Consider the following 21072-nt stretch of genomic DNA (forward strand, 5'->3'; position numbering starts at 1 on the left):
TTAGAGGTCCTCTAAATGGGGTAAATGAGTAAATGGGGCCATACATATATCTTTCCAATATTGCAATATCAGTTTAACTATAATAAAGGCATGGAGAGAATTCATTTATGTTACCCAGTTGTCAAATTCCATGTACTAGGTATGTAATTCCAGAAAAGATTTTCTGAAAATTTTAGCTTTTGTCACACAATTCTGTTTTTACTTGTTTCCCTCAAAACCTAGCTAAGTATAGGACATAGCTCCAGATATGGAAAACCAAATCCTCCTTCATTAATTTGGAATTGCGTTTCTGTAAAGTTATTCTCAGAATTAAAGAACCACATAAAATGTTCTAAACAAATAATATATTTTCTGAAAATATTACAATATGAAACCAACAATTTTTAAAAGCAACAGAAACAAAACAAGGCTCATTTAAAAAATAATGGTATTAAGAGAAGAAAATCTAACGGACAATCTTAATCTACAAATGCCTGGGTGAATAGCATATTTTAAGTTATTTTGTTAAAAAAGACGAAACTTTGTCGTCAAGGTTTTTTAAAGAGAGAATTAAATAATAGTACTGTAAAACAAATTTTTTTGTATACATGATGTACAATGACAATAAAGGCTATAGCCGCTATACTATACTATACTGTAACTGCGTTGCATGAATCAGAGAATTGTATGAGAAACGAAGAGCCTTTAGTGAACAGGTGGAGGAAGTGATCTTTTAAGGGATTGGTTGCAAAACCAATAGTATTAATACTTAATAATATTTTAAATTTGCTGATAGCTGATAAAAGATTTTTTCTTGCCATGCAAATACACATAATTCAGGGACATATAAGCATACACAATACACACACACACACACACACACACTCTACACCCAGATCTGCTGAACAACATTGTGGCAATGAACAATAAATTTGTTCTTCCTTGGAGGATAATTGCTGGTTTGTTTGATGCTAGTAAATCAAGGTTTTTTTTCAAATGTAAGGAAAAATGGAATGTTAAAAAAATATATTTTCAGATATCTATCTCTTTGTGCACATTATTTTATTAAAATGAATTTGAGGTAGCTTATTTACATACCCGAATAATAAAAATACATTTCTGTAAAGATTGCTGTTAGTATTTAAATCCATCCATTCTCAAACATCAAGAATTCCCAGAATTAGTAATTGCTTCTGGTTTTATCCAGAGCCCTAATTTGTAAAAAGCTTTCTAACTAACTCTAAATCATTTGATGTACTCTACAGGCAGAAAAACAGTTATTTTACGTTACTTATATATTCCCTACCCCTATATAATAAGAATCGTAATTAAGCTCCAATGTGTATCTATCTATGTAGCCTTTCCTCTTGTGGCCTCAGATACAATAGTTATTTATATTATCACATTGAAGAATAATACAAGTTTTTAAAACAAGCAAATAATCACAAAATAGTATATAATAGGTTGTTTTGTTTTCAACGTTTTCTTTTCATTAAGAATTCCCTCCCTTTTTATTTAAAAACATAAAGCATAAGAATGTTAATAAATGTGCAATTTTATACTAATTTATGTAAGATTAACTTGGCATGCTTTTTAGAAGCGCATTTATAATTGCAGTTTAGCAGTCTTTGCTAATATTGCTTCTACTGTTATGGGATTTATTAAGATTTGTATCTTGCCTAGCTCCAGACATATCAAATAACTCCTAAAATTACCACAAACGTCCCTGCACATTTGCCCATTAAACAACCAAGAGATTACCTAATCTTGTTTATTCCATTCTTCCGAGGTGGATAAAATGAGGACCCAGATTGTTGGGGGCAAAATGCTGACTCTGCAAACTGCTTAGAGTGGGCTGCAAAGCACTGTGAAGTGGTATATAAGTGCTATTGCTATTGCTATCATCAATGAGAATACAACACAGGAAATTTATAATACTGAAACATAGAATGTACATTAAAATTATGCTTTACCATAGGAAGAACATCATTTTCTTAAAACTGGTCTCATCAATAGTGTAAAGCACTGTGAAGCGGTATGTAAGTCTAAATGCTATTGCTATTCCCTGATTGGTTTTGACCATTCACTTAAATATTTCATTTATCCTCACGTTTTACTTCTACCACCTATTGCTTTTGTTGCATCCAACAACCAATGTACAACTCCATCCTTTATTTTGAATTTAGAACAGCATATACAATCCAAGATTATTTGCTGTACTCTGTACTTTCGTAAAATCAATTAAAGTAGAACACATTTCCTTTGCTCCTTTATTTCTTAAAGCCTTGAAGCAGTACACAGTGGTGGTGATTACTCTTACAGTACTAAGAAAATACGGGTATATAAAACATTCATATAGCAAACATTTATGAATATGACAAACCCTAATAAAAACAGTGGTTGTGGCCTTCCTAAATCGCATGTAAAGAGACATGTAGAGACGTACAGGTAGTCATTGACTTAAAACAATTCATTTAGTGACCGCTCAAAGCTACAATGGCATAGGGAAAAGTGACTTGTAACAATTTTTCACAGTTACTATCTTTACAGCATTCCCACAATCATGTGATCAAAATTCAGATGTTTGGAAATTGATTTCATGTTTATGACAGTTGCTGTGTCCCAAGGTAAGGTAGTCATTTTTTGCGACAGGACAAGCAAAGTCAGTGGGAAATCCAGATTCACTTAACAACCAGGTTACTAACTTATCAACCGCAGTGATTCACTTAACAACTTTGGCAAAAAAGATCATAAAATGGGGCAAAATGAACTTAATAAATGTCTCACTGAACATGAGAAATTTGGGGGACTTCTGGTTGATGTCACATTGGGAACGGCTGGAATATAGCGCCGCCCCATCGGGCTCTATGAAATGCAGCTGGCAACTGCTTGCTAGGAGACCCTACGGGATTAAGCTGCCCTAGAGGGGTGGTGAAGAAAGGAGAAGGGCTTTGTTGATTATGAGGAACCTGCAATTTCCCCCTTGATCCAAAGAAAGCTCTCCCGAACGGCAGCAATGACGATGGCCATTTTTGATAAGTCACAAACTGGGACAACCGGGACACTAAGATCTTGTGCTGGAGCGGTATATGGACAGAGCAGTGAAACTGAGTGAGAAAATTTCCAACTGTTGCCTTAGAGATTTAACCTAAATTAAAAGTTCCAAAAAATGATCTCCAAAAGTTAAAAAAGTAGCGATTGGATTTATGGAGAAATATTAAAACTCAAAACTAAAGAGGAAGATTAAAGGTTTAGAAGTAAAAGAAAAACCTAAAGAATGATTTAAAACATAGAAAGCCTGAAAAAGCCAAACAATATTGTGAAAAGTGACTATTGGGAGAAATTGCTTTTCTAAATTCTATCTCCACCCCCACCCCCCACCCCCCACTGGATGACAATCAGCTATGTTTGACTTCTACTCTCTGTGGAACTTTGAATTGGGAACAGGGGAGCCATCTATTGGAGGAAGATTACTGCAATGTGTAAAATTCAAAGGAAAGCAGTGAGAGAAAGTAAATATCTGGAAAGTTACTTGACCTTTACTTTTATCTTAGTAGGCAATTTGGATGCTGGGAAATATTTAATGAGATTTTTGAAAATTTACGAGGCAAATTAAATTAAATCTTTATTGGAACTGTACATTGAAAAGCAGATTTGAAAGATTTGAAGAAACTTGGTAGGCTAAGTTGGATTTGGGTTATCAACATCATGGGGGGGAAAAAGAAAAGATAAATAAGACTTTAAAATCTGGACAACTGGAAAGGTGAGAAATTGGAAATTATAAAGATTGAAAAACACAAATTTATAGCATCTAAGGATTAGGAAATTAGGGGACTTGGAGGAATGACTAGGGGAATCTTATTAACAACTGATTTCTTTTGGAGTTTTAAGATATTGGGATAAGGGGATATTAGAAGTATATTAACTTCTTGTTACAAAGGAGACAATAAAGTTTTATGAAGAAATGTTAGAAATAACGACAAAGAATTATAAGAATTAGATGGGAATATTTAAAGATAAATATGTGAAAATAGAAGGCTCTCAACAAATGGTGGGAAAAGATGAATATAACACAAAGAAGACAGCTAAGAAATTAGAAGGAGTGGTGGAGGGGACAAAATAAATTACAAAAAGATAAAAATAGGTTAAAAACAGATAAAACCACTAAAAAGAAAGCAATAATACTAAAAATCAAACAGGCAATCCCCCAAGAGCGTATAATAGAATAGAGAGAGAAAAAAGGAAGATGTTTCAAAAATAATGAAAGGGTTATTGGATGGATATTCAAAAGATGCAGCAGAAGGAGAGTAAGGATAAGGCAGAGGGAGCAATCAGTCTGTGTAAGAATGCTAGAAAGTCATAGGGTTCTCATGCTTGAGCAGGCGGCTGGACTAGAAGACCTCCAAAGTCCCTTCCAGCTCTATTCTAAAGAATCGAATTGGAAGGGAGAGGTCGTAGGCTCCCCCAAACGGTTTATTTAGGAATCTCGATCCGAGCTGAAGTCGGCAGCTCCACTTCTTTTACGGGCGCTGCTTCGAGATAAAAGCGAATCCGGCACCTAGTCGAAGCGATGCTGTTCGCTCCCCTTAACATGGCGCTTGGGAGCCCCGGCTCGACTCCCTGGTCTTTCCAAACCGGGCGACGAGCACGGGAGGCCGGAGGGCGCCCTGATCTGGCCTTTTCTGGCGCGAGCCGAGGGCGTTTATCCGTCTGCATTTGGCACGACGATCTTCGCGGCGTTGTGCGATAAATGTTCCCTTTTACGGGGACCCGAGAGAGAAAAATTGCAGTCTTTTGGCGTTAGGTTTATCTTCAACTTAAGAGTGGAGAAATATTTTATTATGACTTTCCACTTTGGCCACTTCTTCTGGTGAAAAAGTTTCTTTCACGCATACATTTATCACCTTCCTTTTTCGACGTTTACCCTCAGTAGTCTCCGCAGTTGTGCTCGCCCGTTGCCACAAAGCAACTTACGGTTAAGTCTTTTTCCGCCCCTAACCAATATGGCGGCGCCCGGCTTTCAAATCCGACTCACTGCCCTCCTTCTCTATGGTTCCGTGGAGGTCTGTGGGCAGGGAGTCCCGTGACGAGTGGCTGGGTACGCGATGACGGTGGCCGGCAGGAAAAACCGGAGCCTTCTTGGTAAGGAGGGGTTGGGCAGTGAGAAAGAGGCCTGCGGTAAGAGTGGATGCCGAAGGCAGTAGCTCTTCAGCTGCGGCTGGAATGTGAGGCGACCGAGGCAGGGAGAAAACGCTGGAGAGAAAGCAGTCGGAGGGGTAAGGCTGTTGGAAGGACTGGGATGTATGGAGGGAGGCGGGCGGGCGGGCGGGAGACTGGTGGAGGAGAGGCGAGGCGAGTCTGGCGGATTAACAGCTGGGGGAGGGCGGGAGGCGAGTGTGGGGGACGCCGCCAAACGATCGCAGGAGACGGAGAGGGAGGTTTGGGCCCAGGCGCGGAGCGGAGCGAAGCAATGTCTGTAGCGACCCAGCGGAACCCGAACCAGCGCGGCTGCGAAGGTCGGGCAAGAGAACGAAAGGAAAGGCGCGGGTGCGCGGGGAGCAAGCCATTCCTGTGTGCTGGGAGAGTCTCTGAGGCTGGGCCCGGAGCGAAAGGAGACAATAGGCTCGGCCGTCGGCCGGGCTGGAACGGTTTTTAGACGGACGCGGCTCTGTCTAGGGCCGGGGAGGAAAAAAGCCAAACAAAAGCGGGGCGATCTTCGGGCTGAAAAGGGGGAGAGCGCAAACGAGGCAGGCGGTGCTTAGAGGCGGGGGTAGGGGGGTGGAGAGCAAAGGGACAGCCGGACCCTTCTACTCTCTGCACCTGTGCCCCGAGATGCGAGGCGGCGGTGGTGGTCGTGGAGGAATGTGGTGGGTTCTCTCTCTCCACCCCCACCCCCCCCCCGCGTGCGACCTGCCGTTTTGCGTTCCTGCCTGCTGCAATCCTGTAGGTGGAGAAGCCTCAGATCCAGGCTGGGCTGAGAGGCGGTGGCTGCTGACAACCGAAGGCAGGGGCTGGGCTTCAGAGGCACAGGGCAGAACGAGTAGTAGTAACAACAACAACAACAACAACAATGGAGGAGGTGGCTGCGAGAAGAAGAAGAAGCAGGAAACCCTAAGCGCAGGCTGCCCAGACCGTTGAGAGCTGGATTATTTGCGTTTAAACGGCACCTATGGTATGAGGTACCTTGGTTAGGTTTCTCCATTCCCATCTCCCCAGTTGTGTTGGACCTCTATTAAGTCTCAGGCCCTGCTGCCACCATGCTGGTTGGAGGCCTTGGTGGTTGTAATTCCAGGCTTGACACTAAGAATAGGCAGGTTGGAGCTCAGTGGCAATTTAGGATTTAAGAAAAGACATTGCTACCAAACACCCATGGTCCTTACTGGTCCCGACAAGGTAAAGAGCATGAGGATGTTCTTATTTGACAAAGGGCATATATGAAGACTAGGGCTGGAGGAGAGAAAACTGGGGAGGATGCTAGTGAATAGGTTCCAGGGGTAATCATAGAGACCTTGTGATCAAGGTATCAGATTGAGGAAGGATAGTATACGTTGGTATGTTTATTCTTCAATTGTGGTAAGACATGGTTTAGGCTAGCATTGTTATTCACTATTTTTTTTTGCAAGAGGCAGGCTTATTTTAATTTTCCCTCTAATATTGGACATGTTATTTTTATATTGCATTTTTTCATCAGCTTGATTTTCAATTTCCTAGCAAGCATGTTAATTGGTATACTGGATTTCTGCAACATTTATTGGTTTATTATTGCAGATGCTTTGCTGATGAGTGCACTGTTTCGTAATACATCCACCTTTATTATATATAATTTCAGACACAGATACCGAAGGAAACTATGAGTGATAGTTTGTATCTCATCTTACAGAAAGCTGGAAAAAGAATAAATTATTTTAGGGTTTTTGAATGGCAGTTGTTTAAAGAGAACAGTTTTTAACACCAATTCTTATCCTTTTAGAGATTTAGAATTCTTTTTCAATTTTAATGTAGTTCTTTCATCAGTTTTGCTTGGGATATTTAGTAGTAGTTTTTGACCTCTTTTAAATTTTGAAATGCATGCAGTTATAGACTTAAATAACTAATAATAATTTGAAATAATTAAGCATATATTTATAATATTACACAGATTGCAATGTATGAATGCATACTGTATATATATTTAAAAATAATCATTTGTATGTAAAGTTCAAGTTCCAAAGTTCAGTATAATGTAACTTTCAAAATGTAACTTGAAGTGGACTTTGAAATAATCATTTTTATTAACTTACATACATACATAGCCAATGGTACTTTGCAGAAAATAGTCGTTACAATATATTTTAAATGCACCTCATGGCCTGCTTTAGAAAAAAATATTGATTAAAGATAATTTGGGGACTTCCAGAGTTGAAAATTAGTTCTTTGTAATTTTCAATAGGAAAAAATGTTATTTCTGTTTTGCCTTAATTTTAATCTATATTAAATTCTAATATTAGACATTATACAACGTATTTAGCCCTAGATTAAATATAAATACTTCAATGATACCTGGATTTCTACTGATTTTTTGTCAAGGGCTCAAAAAACATCCTTGCGCTTGTTTTTTAATGAATTTTGAAAATATGTCAGCTAACTACACAACTAAATGTGTTTCTATATCTTGAAGAATAAACATGCAACAAAATAGCTAATACATGTACAGTATGTCAGATGAATTAGTTGGTGGGAGGGGAGGTTGTGACCTTATATTTTGTTCCTATTCTAGACCCTTTAGTTATTTTGGCAAGGTTTTTTGGACATGATTACCATTACCTTTTCCTCCTACAGTTGAGAGTGACTGGGCCAAGGTCACCTCAGCAGATTTGGAGCCTAAAACAGGGCTAGAATTCACTATCTTGGTTTTTAATTGGATGTTTTAACCACTACATTAATATGCAAATTGGTTTTATAAATCTATTGATATTATTTTGATTTAACAAGAGAAATGAACATGTGATCATCTATAAAGAATAGTTTGAAAAGCAACAGCTTTGGGGTAAGACACTGCATTGAGTATTTTGCAATAAAATAAAAACACAAGCATTTTCCAAATTACAAGAATATGTATTTCTTATAGTTTATAAACAGATAATTATTTTTCTCATCTGTGAATCAAGATCAGAAGTAAAGTTTGTTAATATGCTAAGATGCATGTAAAACTACGCCTTGTTATAATTTTTTGATTTTGTAAATGTAGAATAAGAAATATTACGACCTTAAGTTGGTTCTTTATGATTGCAAGTGATCTTCACATAAGCATATAATTTGTGAAACAGTACCTCAAAGCACTAATCTGTGGAAAATTTCTATTTGTGAATATATACAATGTGAGTGTAGCTTTGTTTCATAATCCTTTTACTCTGTCTTTGTATATAATTAATTTGATGGCTTATAGCAGATAAGGTAATTTCCAACAGTTAAAGTACACACTATAATTTTCAACATCCTAAAAAAAGCTATTGGAGAAAATGGGCCCAAATGGATAATCTTGTGAAAAAATCTTGATAATATCATAAATATGGTTCCAGTGTTTGCTCTTAAAATCTAAAATGAGAGGAAAGAATCAGCAGCTCTGCTTTTTTAAAAATGGGAAAATTTCATGTTTTTTAGCTATGTTCCTACATTGAGCTTAATCGTAAAATATTATTGACAAATAGGCTTCTCTTGAACACCTCATGTCACCCTTAGATGGATGAGGAATGAACCTTTGATTTGGAAAATGGCTAAGTATATTATCCATAAGTACAACATTACTACTGCTTTGCTTCAGTACGTAACATGGTTTTTGTAGGTGTATTTAAAGTAAGCTAGATGCAATAACGTTATCATTTTGCAATCTACAAAAATCACTTAGCCCTTGTATCTATAGTACACTTTTCCTAGGCAATACATAATATAGTTATTGCACTTGCATTTTATTATTGAAGAAGTTTTTAATTTTTTTCCTCATGCTTATATTATCAGATTATTCTACTGTGTGAGGGACTACTTAAAATGACAAACATAAACAGATCATTGTTCAGAAATGCCTGAAGGCATATAAATGTATTCTGTTAATTCTGATGGGTTTTCAGATGGTTCACCAGCAGCTCTATTCTTGCAATGAACTTAGTAGGATGTGCAACTTGCACATTTTTATTTGAGATGTGTTTTTGGTGTAGGTGGTTTGTATACTCTGAGGAGGCTTCAAGTGGAATTGTAAGACAACCTGCCAGACAGAGAGCACTAATAATTTCCCCTACAGTGTGCTGGGGTCAGCAGATAATCTTATTGCTGGCACTTACAGGGTTTTCATTTGTCAGTTATGATTCTATCACAATAGACTGCATATTAGCAAGAAATGATGCCTTTGAAAAAGATTCATAGATATTTTGAAATCTCTTCATATTTGTGCCATCATAACATATTAAATCTTTGAGCAAGTTCTCTTTTGTGCTTGTTCTTAGTACTATTTTTTATTGCTTTTAGAGATTTATTATCTTGGGAAGTAACTTTATCATTTTATCCTCCAGCAGAGTGGTGCAGCAATGGAACACAAAGGTGCCTCATAATAAACTCAACTCATTATTAGTTATAGACTAGGAAGTCAAGCTGACTCAACTCCAAATCTAGGTTTAAGTATGAGATTAGGAACAGTTGGTGTTACCAAACCGTACCTCCCAAGTTCTTGTTGCACACCAAGAAAGGCTGAAAGTTTTAGCTGTAACTTATTAATGCTTTTATGTGGTTCATATTTTATAGTATTTTATAGAATATTTTATAATATTCTAGTCTGCCTTTGCTCCTTAATTTTAGGCATTGTACTTTATATTCTATCTGAAACTAAATAGGTAAAAAGCAGTGTTTCTTATGTTTTACCAAAGTTTTATGCAATAATTGAGCATATATTTTGTTTTACAATCTTAAGCCTAGTAGAAATATGGGCAAATTTTCATTCGCTCAAAAAGGCTGGAGGAAAAGATACCGAATTTATACATCAGAGTAGACATACATACTTAGGTTCTGCAGAAGTCAGACATTTTGCTGATATGTGCCTTCTGTCTTTAACAATAAAACAGCAGTGAGCAGGTTCCTAAATTTAGGGTGAAGTACACTATATTGCCAAAAGTATTCGCTCACAACTAAGTCTGATTATGTGGATGGGTGAGCGAATACTTTTGGCAATATAGTGTATGTCAAGAGAGGAGACGTATTGCCACCTGGCATAAACACTTAATGTTTTCAGTACCAATCAAGGTACAGTTTAAATACAATCTCTAATCCAAAATCATTTAGTGAATTTCCTTGTCTGAGTCTGGGTTTTCATGATCACTTTTCAGTATCAGTTGGTTTGAGGGCTTGCACATAATAGCAATCCATAAGGACACTTGTGGGGAAATTGCTTGTGAGTAAAATAATTAGTCCACATCTGTCTTCTAGCAGAAATGTCTTCAAGAGTGATGCTTGAACATCAAAGATGTTTCTAGAAGATTTTGCCATTTACATTGAGAATACTGTGATATTGACTTCATGATTCCATTGATACCAAAGAGGCTGTCCTGAACCATCTTTGGACTATTTCACACATAAGACAAAACAATCTTTTGTCCTTTTACCTGTGTGTAAAGATGGTCTGAAGGTAGAAAAGTTCAAACAATGGTAAGATCATTCCTGATTAAATTTGAATTTAAGGCATCAGTAGTTTTATAATTTGAATTAGGAAGCTCTTCCATAGGAAATATATGGAAACCAGTAAAATCTTAAATGCATTGAGGAATTTTCCAATAATTAGAGCTGTTGATGTCATTCTCCTTAAAGTACAGGTAGTTTTCTACTCATCCAACAAAATTTTGGTAGAGGCATAATGCAACTAGATTTGATTTTACAATGGTTGTAAAGCAAGAAACTGTATTTGTTAAGTGAATCACATGGCGGTTAAGCAAAGCTATTCTTATGAATGGAACTGGCTTCTTCCATTGAAGCTGATTTGTGGGAATGTGTGCTTTGATAGTTTTAACTCACAAAAATCTAGCCAAAACGTCTTAAAACTGTTGAGATTAGGAGTCATGCCAGCCTGCCCCTTTGCAAAGAATAATAAAAAAAGAAAGTTACTTTGTTTTTGGAACCTAGGGTGCTCTGCTTAGCTTTGGAATAGGTGTACTCTTTACAGAGCTTTGGGAAAGTGAGGACACTACAAAGCCAGTTCCAGTGCTCTAGCACCACCCAGGAGCATGGGAAAAGAGGTATTTTAAGACATTGTAGCTGAGTGAGTGGCTTTAGCATTTTTTTTCTTCTTTATAAAAAGCACAAGGTTGGGCAACAGGAGGAAAATGGTGAAGGTCAGTTGATATGGTGCAGGGCAGAGCAGTGAGGGTGGCTGGGATGGAGCTTCCAAGGTGTTTGAGGCTTTGTGGAAAAGGTGATTACTACTCACCATTGGAGTCTCTCAGGAATTTGGAGCTTCTCCCAAGGCAGCTGTTTTGTACCAGTCTATGAAGCTTGAACCTAACCCATTTGAAGTTATTACTGTGCTGAAAACACAAGTTTACGGCTCATTTATGGCCTTTGCAGTATCTCTTAGTCACATAATTGCCATTAGCAGTTAGTGCATGTTGTCCTATGCCTGGATTGTGTTTTTCCCTCCCCCGCCCCCTTGCAGAAAATATTGATTGGAGAGAAAAGGATTATAAGTAAGCAAGCTGTGGGGTCCTTAGTGTTTTATAAGCTTTCTCTTGATTTAACAAGAGAAATGAACATGTGATAATCTATAAAGTATAGTTTGCAAAGCAACAGCTTCAGAATAAGAATCTAAAGAATCTGTGAACTGATTCCAATGCTGTGATGATGTTACCTAGTTTGATAATGAAATGTCTGCAAGAAAACCACAAGCTCAGAGACCACCAAGGATGCCACAGTTTAACCCTGAGCTACAAATATTCTCTTCTAGCAGAGAGTAAGCTGCTTGATCTTCCATATCTAGAGATTGTGCTGATAGCCCATTGGGAGCCATTGGTGAACTATGCAAACAGCTTACTGTATTTGCCTGATATCTCTTTCTTTCCATTATCTCTGTTCTGTGGAGAAGGGGAGAGAAAAAGGCAATTTCTGTAGACAATCTCTCCTTTACCTGGTCTTTTGTGACCTATCTGGTGGCAGGGAATGCTGAACAGGATCCTTTTCTTTTGTTGGTGTGATCACATTGCTCTTGATCCTTTTCTTTTGTTGGTGTGATCACATTGCTCTTGATCCTTTTCTTTTGTTGGTGTGATCACATTGCTCTTGATATACTCTCTTGAAATCTCTTTATGTCCGTTCTTTCTGCTTTGCAGAGAGTTGGGAGGAGGAAAACAAGCAAATTCTATAGGCAAGTCTCTATTTTGACTACTTTGCTGCCTGTTCAGTGGCAGGGAAGCCTTGTTGGCAGCCCTAGGACATTTGGAGTACTTCTAAAAGTTCTGGTTTAGTGTACTTCTAAAAGACCTTGCCTAGCCTTTTCGGAGGCACTAAACTAGTGGTTCTCAACCTTCCTAATGCCGCGACCCTTTAATACAGTTCCTCGTGTTGTGGTGATCCCCAACCATAAAATTGGTGTCTTGGTTCCTAAGACCATCGAAAATATGTGTTTTCCTATGGTCTTAGGCAACCCCTGTGAAAGGGTTGTTTGACCCCCCAAAGGGGTTCCGACCCACAGGTTGAGAACTACTGCACTAAACAAATGGGCATTTTAAGATGTGGCTTTTGCCACACAATCTTACAGATTTTTTTTTAAAATACAGGTTCCATTGAAACAATACTGCTGTAGTACATATTGTGAAGCAATTTTTCTATTTAGTAAGGTTCTTAGTTGGGCGAAAAAGAATGTTTAAGAAAGAATGTGTGGTTTGCCCCTACAAAATCCATACAGTTAAAATTCTTGCGAAGGAATTTCCGTGTACAGTAATAGTTTTTCTGAGCCTTGCTTTCTCCCTTCAGGAAGAGTATCCAGGCCTGTACAATATGCAGCCTGCTGACCACATGCTGTCCACCAAGTGGCCTTCTGTATACTGCCAGCATTTTTTTTTAAAAAAAAATCATGGCCACTAAATATTGCTGCCAGGAAGGATCTGACACCACTCTGAAAAACATGGTGCCAAGATCCTCCAATGGTAGCTGCCAAACAGTTGATTGTTGTGGTAGAGATATGCCTTTGCAGCCCACAATTATTTTTAATTTATCAATGTGGTCCTTTCCCCTTGCAAGTTTTACAGAGCCGAGTTAACTTTTTTTGTGATAGACTGTGAGGTCCAAAGGGTATTTCATAGTAATTCAGCCATAGTAAAAGTGAAGTTCTTTGAAAACTAAAGCTAGCAGTGCTCTTTCTGCAGTCCATAATGTTGGAGGTCTGTTGATTTTCAAGTAATTCATTTAGGCAAAACTTTTAAGTGATATCAAAGTTACTTTACAATCTAATTTAAATGTTTATCATTTGTGGCAGTAATTTGTATATCTAAAGCTATAATGGGTTTAGTGGAAATACTGTTTATATTGAAGGAGGAATAGTATATTTTCTTTCAAAATTTATAAAACATGCTTAGAATTTCTTGAAAAGGACTTTTTTGTCTAATAGTACGGGAACCACTGCAAAATAATACATTTGTTTATAAACAACTTATCACTGATTACATGTCATAAAGTATTCCTGCTGTTACAGAACTATTTCAACTTAGACTAATCTGTAATGAAGAATACAATGTTAATGTTGGATTTTTACCAGCCTGCAGTTGTAATTGTTCATGACACTTTTCTCTTGGAAATATATGTTCTGAAAACAATCGAAAGCAACTTTAAAATATTATAAGTTTTTCAAAACACAGAATTTGATTGCGGATCCTGTGTAACAAAAAATAAATTGATATATGGCTAGCTATAACTTATCTTCAGTTTATAAAGACACTTCCCCTTACTGTTGATTGTAGTAATTAAAAAAAGAGGGGCCAGAGATTCATTTACATCCCAACATCACATTAATAGATTCTGCTAAATGGACGGCGCCAAAACAGTATAATGGACCTTATCTAATATATTGAGCCAATAGTCTTTGTTTGGAAAAAATATGTGAAGCCCAAGGATAACCATTTTTCTTAATGAAATAAATTGGATGTTACTTATGCATAAGCTAAAGAGTTCTCTGTTATTTAAAGAAAAATTCTGAAGATTCTCATTATCAAACTCTGGTTTTCATGACAAAAGATTAATGAAAGTAAATCATACCCCAATTAAAAGAATATTCTAAGGACCTCAGAAAAGGGCTACCAATGTTGATAAATCTGGAATGAGCTTCAACACCATTGCCAAGGTCCATGATCAGGAGAGATGTATACAAATGGTAAAAATGCTTTGTCTCACTAATTCATCTCTCAGTCCCTTAGCAAGTTCTCTCTGAAACCGGTTGATTAGAGGAAGCTTATTCCACCCCATTTTCTGGTATATAATTGAAAATTGTCTATGACATTTGAGATTGTCAAGTTTCAGTTTGCCAATCTCTCAATTTGCTGCTGTTCTTCTAATGGAAATATAAAATGCATCTCTAAATCTCTATGTGAAATTCTGGTGATCATTGCCTTCAATTAAGGACACAGCCCATTTGGCTGTCCCTTCTTTCAGCATGCTAGAACAAGTGACCCCTGGAGCACAATAGGAAATTCTGCTAGCTGACCTAGCATAAGCAATTAACACTGAGTTGTGAAAGTCAGAAAATGATCCTGGACTCTATCTGATTTCTCTGGCAGACTTCCACGAGAGCAAAGAAATATTGGTTTGACTTCAGGCTATTGACCTACCCCTGGCTAAAGCAAATCTTGTTCCAAATGCTGTGCTAGTTGTATCATTAGAATATTTAGGGTTATTATTTGTATATTCACTTGCTGTTGGTATTGCAATAATACTTTAGCAAGTTCCTCTGCTGGCAGTGTGGTGCCTCAAATATTTGATGCCATCTCCATAACCAAAATAAGATTTGATGTCTCTCTGTTTAGAGTCTAGGATGGCTTTCAAGATTAATGTCAATTCTTCAGGGTAGGTCAAGTCAGGAAATCTTGAAAGCTTGTCAGAGTTTCCTTTTACTTCTCTTATACCAAGCAGTATCAAGTTTCTTTCTCCCCCCTATTTCTTCCAAGAGCTAAGTTGACATTTACTTTTAACAATTCTTATGTTCTTTGTTCAAGGTTGTCTCTGTACTTTACCTGTCAGGTTGGCAGGTAAATGTTTTCTCTGGCTGTTAAAATTTCTTGTACTATATTCAACCCCATCAAAAGCCTTCTGCAGTGTGTAAACATGCCTCTAGGGTGCCTGTTCCTCTTCAAGTCTTCACTGAGTCTTTGGATCTTTCCTAGCTCTGCATGTGTCTCTCTCATACCAACAAAACTGTGTATCACTACACTGTTCAGTTTAGGTTTATTAGCCCACAGAGCTAAACAGTTGACTTAAACAGTTCCAGCTTTTGAAGATCAGTAGTTTTAATAAGAATTGAAAGCATTGAGCTTCAAAAGCTGGTCTAGAAATCAAATATGGTGAGCCAACCGAGACAGGCATATCATATTGTGGTTCTGTCCAGTTGGGTGTTCTCTTTGATTATAACTATTGTTTTATTATATGATGGTAAAGGTTTCGCCCTGCACTCATGTCCAACCCATAGGGTTAGGGTTAGGGTTCAGCATTGTCCGAAGACTTTTCCGTGGTCATATGGCCAACATTTATCTACTTGCATTTGCATGCTTTCAAACTACTAGGTGGGCAGGAGCTGGGGAAGCATAACAGGGCGCTCGGGTCTTGAATACAGGCTGACAAGCTCAGCGTCTTTAACCAGTCATGGCTACCTCTGTTTTATTGTATAACATCCTGAAATTTGAATTTGGCAGATAGCATGAAGGCATTTCATCAGTTGTAATTACATTGCATACATTTCAAACCTATAATATCTGAGATTGACTTTCATAGTATGTTGTTTAAAATCGTAATATGTTATTAAAAATAAATCTGAGATTGACTTTTCATTAGTATTTAAAGACTGCTATTACTTAGCACAGTCATGGTGAACCTTTTTCGCCTTGGGTGCCAAAAGCATGTGCGCGTGCGCTATCGCTCATGCTTGCATGCCCACACACATAATTTAATTCCCCTCGTGCCATGCCCCCTCCGCATGTGTGTGTGACCCCCCCCTGCTGCCCCACGCTTGTGCCCTTTTTCCAACTTCCAGTGGGCTCAGTATGTCCGTTTTTGGCCCCCCCAAGGCTCCAGAGGCTTTCTAGGAATGGCCTTCCGGGTTTCCCTTGGGCCATTTTTCTCCCTCCAGAGGCTTTCTACATTCCCATTGTGTTTACTCTAGGGAAGGGCAATTTTATAAATTATGCCCTTAGTATTTTGATTTCCATAAAATTTGAGAATTGCCAATATTCAGGATTATGAAGCTTGTAGACCTAAATAACTGAAGCATCAGATTATCTAAATTCAAAATAGGATTGTTTTCTTGACATAGCAGATGCCAATTTCAGCAGAAATCAGAATCATTTGAAAATAGTATTACATGAATCTAAAAACCATGTGTCTTAATGCCAATACTACAGGGGTGTCAAACTGGTGGCCTGCAGGCCGGATGCATCACATGCAGGCCACACCCACCCCAGCTCAGTGAATGGGAAAAACATTGTGAAATGTCACGTGATGGCAATGTGACATGGTGAGTTTGACACCTGTGCTATATAGTTGAATTAAAACTGAATTATGTTTTGCAATTTGTAAAGTAAATTGATTTGGGCAACTGACAGATTTCACGGTTTGGTTTTCTTCTCTTTTCTTCTCATTCTTTAATAACAGATATTAACTTCTGAGATTTCAAGTTAGTGTCTAGCTCTTGTTTATATAAAAAATTCTGTATTTAGTTTGGAATCTGTTATCCACAAATGTTAGGCTCCAATCCTCTGTATTTTTAACTGGGATTTAGTTTCAATAGAATTTTTCAGTAAACAATTATAAATCAAGTTGAAAGATTCTTGTAAGTAATAACATGTTTTCTCAAAATATATACCCTATTTCCCTGAAAAGAAGACCTTCCTGGATAATAAGCCCAATCGGATTTTTGAGCGCATGCGTTAAAATAAGCTCTCCTCCCAAAAATAAGCCCTCCCTGAAAATATTGCAACACAGCAGCCATGAGGTGACCACGCTTGCCGCCTCCTGCACCTCAAAAATAATAAGACCTCCCCGAAAAGAAGGCCAAGCGCTTATTTCGGGGATCAAAAGAAAACAAGACCCTGTCTTATTTTCGGAGAAACATGGTATTGAGTTGTTAGTCTCTCCCAAGTGTTCTGCAAGTATCTCTTCTGATTCTGCAGTCTCCTTAAGATGTACTTTTAAAAGATACTTTTGATACTATTTATAAAGACTGCATCAGCAACATGGGAAACGAACCTGGGAACAAATAGAACAATTTGTAAATAAAGGCCAGATGCAGTGTGAAAATGGAAAGTAAGCAGTCTGTTATAAAAAGTTGGGAAAAGCAAAATTTGACTTTATGAGAATTCAAATATATGACGCTAGATTTTTAGTTTACATTGGAAGCTACTCTTCAGTCTGTTGAGACCAATTGTATGTCTAATGAAGAGTCATGTATTAGCATTGTACTTAACATTGTAATGGGTAGGTTCCATTATGGCCATAAGTTGAGGACTATCTGTATATTGAAAACTATAAAACAACAGAAACTTTTTGAAAAAGCAGTCGCTTTGCTGGGTAAACAAAATAGCTTTTAACTGGGCATCTATTATTAATTTGCCACTTAAGTTCCTTCCCCATGTCCTATCATATGTACATCTATATAGTTTTGGTTATCTGATGTTTTGGATGAAAGCCATAATTATGTGTTTTTAGTTTTTACTGCATTCTGTCCAATAGCATCATTACTTTAGTTCAAATTTTTTATCACATGTACAATTTCTGTGCCTGATTAAGCAAGTATCAAATCCAATGTTTTGATGCTATTTATACAGGCTATCGTAGAAGCATTGCATAACACATGATGACTTCATCCTCTCTTAGGTGGTATTTGTGTTAGCTACAATTTTTCTTCAACAGTACTTGTGTAACTACTACTGGTACATGTAGCTTTTGAAGACAACTCTCCAGCTCTTTTCTCCATAGTGAGGGGAGGAGTATCCAGGATGGGTTGACCTTGATTGGACTGAGTCAGATAAGCTCTTTTAGCCATGCCTTGGTCACCAGGCTCCACCCAGTTATCGACTCAGTCCATCAACGGACGGCTGTGTTCATCCTAGATCCTGAAGAAACTTAAAGGAAAAATTTTAAATTGCTGCAAAAGCGATCGCAATTGCCTCCACGCTGCCTGATCAATCACTAGAGGCTGAGGAAACCCCCAGCGGGGGTAGAAAGCCCGCGTAGCAACTGCTAAGGCAGCACATAGCCCAGGTCACAGAGCAAGACCCAGGGCACTAAGTGAGGACTCTCACCAAAGACAGGCAAGCGAGCTCCGCAGAGGCCTCTGCAGCAAAGGCAACGCCCAAGGAGGCTCTAAGGGCGCCGGAGCGCTCCACTGCTCACTTCAGGGGTTGAGCGACAAAGCGTGGTGTTTTAAAACGCCCCGGAGTGCCCACGCTGGCAGCGATAACCAGAGAACAAGGTGAGAGTCGGAGAGGCTCAGAAAGAGCTGCGGGAGGCAGGGGGAGGTGAGAGAGAGCCCCCAGCGGCAAAGGAAGCCACGTGGCAGCCTGCAAAGGCACAAGCCGCTTCCACGTGCTCCCAGGAAGAGGAGCTTTTTGAATTTGGAGCTGGGAGCCATTTTGAAACCACGTGGTCCAAGATGGTGGCTCCCAGCAGCTCAGAGGACGCCGGCAGGATCCAAGCACTCAGCCCTGCAGCCAGCAACCACCAGAGGCACTGAGGAGCCTTTAAAAGGGTTAGAAACCATCTTGAAGGCATCAGCCAAGGGCGGGGGAGGCAAGGTAAAGGCCAAAAAGGAAGCATATCTCTACCAAGAGGGCTAAAGAGGCAGGCTGTGGATTCAAACCTCCCAAGCCTAGCTCCAAATATGAAAGGTAGAGGCACCAAGTTTGGAGTGCATTGGTCACAAGGTCAGCAGCAGGAAGCTCCCCCTCCGGCCTGGAAACTGAGGAAAGATTATCAGGTTTCTCTTTACCTGGCAGGGCTGCAGAAGGGAACCCCTCCCAGGTGAGGATTCCCTTCGACACCTCGGGCTTTGTCATACTGTGTTCCAGCAACCTTGCTATCACGATTTATGCAAGCCCTATTCAATCCTTTTTTGAGTGCCTGACTAGCCGGAGAAGCCCAGACAGGGCAAAGAGGCTCAGATCGCTGCTGAGGCTTTCCCTTTAAAGAAGGTCTTCCCTTTAAGGAAAAACTTACCCTTTACGGAAGAGAAAGGAAAGCAGCTGGAGGAGCGGGCGGCATGTCTCTCAGTTAGCTGCTGTTAACAGCAGGAGGCCAAAGGAGAGAGCATGGCAGTTCTTAGTAGCACAAGCCGTTTTTTCAAAGCCCTGACCGGCGGAGCTATTGTATTTGCTGCGCAGCACCATTTGAAAAGAAGGGGGAGGAGAGTCCCCAAGTGGCCCAAGATGGCAGCCTTCTGCAGCTCGGAGGACACAGGCAGGAATCAAGTCCTTGTTTCTAAAGCCAGCAGCCCCACTGGAAGGGCAGAAGAGCCTCCAATCAGGTTAGAGATTACCTCTGAAGGTTTATCCAAGGGTGGGGGCGGGAAGGCAAAGAGCAAAATGAAGCACACCTCCTCCAGGGCAGCTAAAGAGGCAAGCTCCGGCTCCAAGCCTCTCAAACCTGCCTCTAAATATGAAAGGCAGAGGCATAAAGCCCTAGGGTGCATCTGCCATGTGGCCATCAGCAAGAAGGCTCCCCCTAGTCTGGAGCCTGATGCGATCACAGGAGGATCCCTCCCAGCAAGTGAGGATTCCCATTGATACCTCAGGCATCTGGGGCTCTATCCAGGGATGGCAGTCTCCCTCACTACGGGGCATTCTCCTCAAGCCTCCCTTCTACCTCTGCAGGCATGGGGGTGGGGCAACCACCCGAGGCAGAACAGTGGAAAGATGAGGTTATTTTGAGCTCCCCTCGAGTAAAAGGGACATTGAAGTTGAATCCCAAACTCTGTTTGTAGTCTAACTGAAATCAGCTGCCGGGATTTTCCTCACCCCCTCTTGGAGCAAAGAGGAACATCCCGTTTCAGTGAGAGAGGCTGATTATCTCTCCTGCGATGAAGGACTCTGTTGTGATTAAGAAAATATGTTAAAAAGGGGCCAAGAGTTGCATGATAAATGCAGCATCTACCACCTAGCTGATTCAATCTGCTCTGTTTTTGTTCTTCTCTGATACACTGAGAAAGCAGATCCTGCAAAGTTAGAAAAGCATGTTTCCTCTCTCTCCTTGTTTGAAAGCAAGATCGACCTTGTTTCCATCTAATTGAGCTCCAGGGGAAGGGATCCAGGAATCACATGATAAAGCAACCCCACCCCTTCCCAACCTATGTAATCTGATTTGCTGTTATTAAGGCCAAACAATGTGGCCTAACAAAGAAAGAGAAACCTGATGCAGATTCCATGCCTTACTCCTTAAGTGGTTGTAAAAGCCTTGTGGAAAGATCTCCATGGAAATGAAACTTGAATGAGAAAGAGGTCAGCTAGCCCAGACCTGATCTCCCAAATCTTTTGAACTTTAATGATAAATTGTCCTGACAACGAGGTGCAATAAAGACATCCCAACCATCCCAACATCAGCTTACTTTGTGTGTGCAAAGCCTTCGGGCAGCCAAAGGGCCAAAAGGCAGATGTAGTTCAGCTGAAGAGATTGTTATGCTCTTGTGGATTGGTTACTATTGTTTATGAATTATTTGGGAAGGGCTCAACCCCTATAGAAGGTACCAAACTAGCCAGGTTCAAGACGGGTTCTGAGTTTGGGTAAAGACCCTTAGGAATTCCAAAATTGGAAGTCAGTTTGACAAATTTAGCCAGCAGAATTTACCTTGGCAACTAGAGCCGAGGTGGCACAGGGGTTAGAGTGCAGTACTGC

The 21072-nt window shown here is 39.4% G+C and overlaps 1 protein-coding gene across 5 annotated transcripts in view; it reads left to right on the forward strand.

Moving 5' to 3' along the window:
• Positions 1-4729: 4729 nt before the first annotated feature.
• The window catches only part of SHOC2 (SHOC2 leucine rich repeat scaffold protein), a 63894-nt gene continuing 47551 nt past the window's right edge, over positions 4730-21072 (forward strand). Inside the window, exons 1-2 of one of the 5 annotated variants that reach the window (XM_081954797.1) lie at positions 5141-5255; positions 16590-16702. The gene's annotated coding sequence lies outside the window, so the exon portion shown is untranslated. Of the gene's footprint in view, positions 5256-5376; positions 5496-5991; positions 6373-16589; positions 16703-21072 lie in introns of those variants that run through there. The other 4 variants (XM_081954795.1, XM_081954794.1, XM_081954796.1 and 1 more) reach the window with 4 other exon arrangements.

Source organism: Natrix helvetica (assembly GCF_964273705.1).
Source record: "Natrix helvetica genome assembly, chromosome: 5".
Taxonomy (NCBI): Eukaryota; Metazoa; Chordata; class Lepidosauria; order Squamata; family Natricidae; genus Natrix; species Natrix helvetica.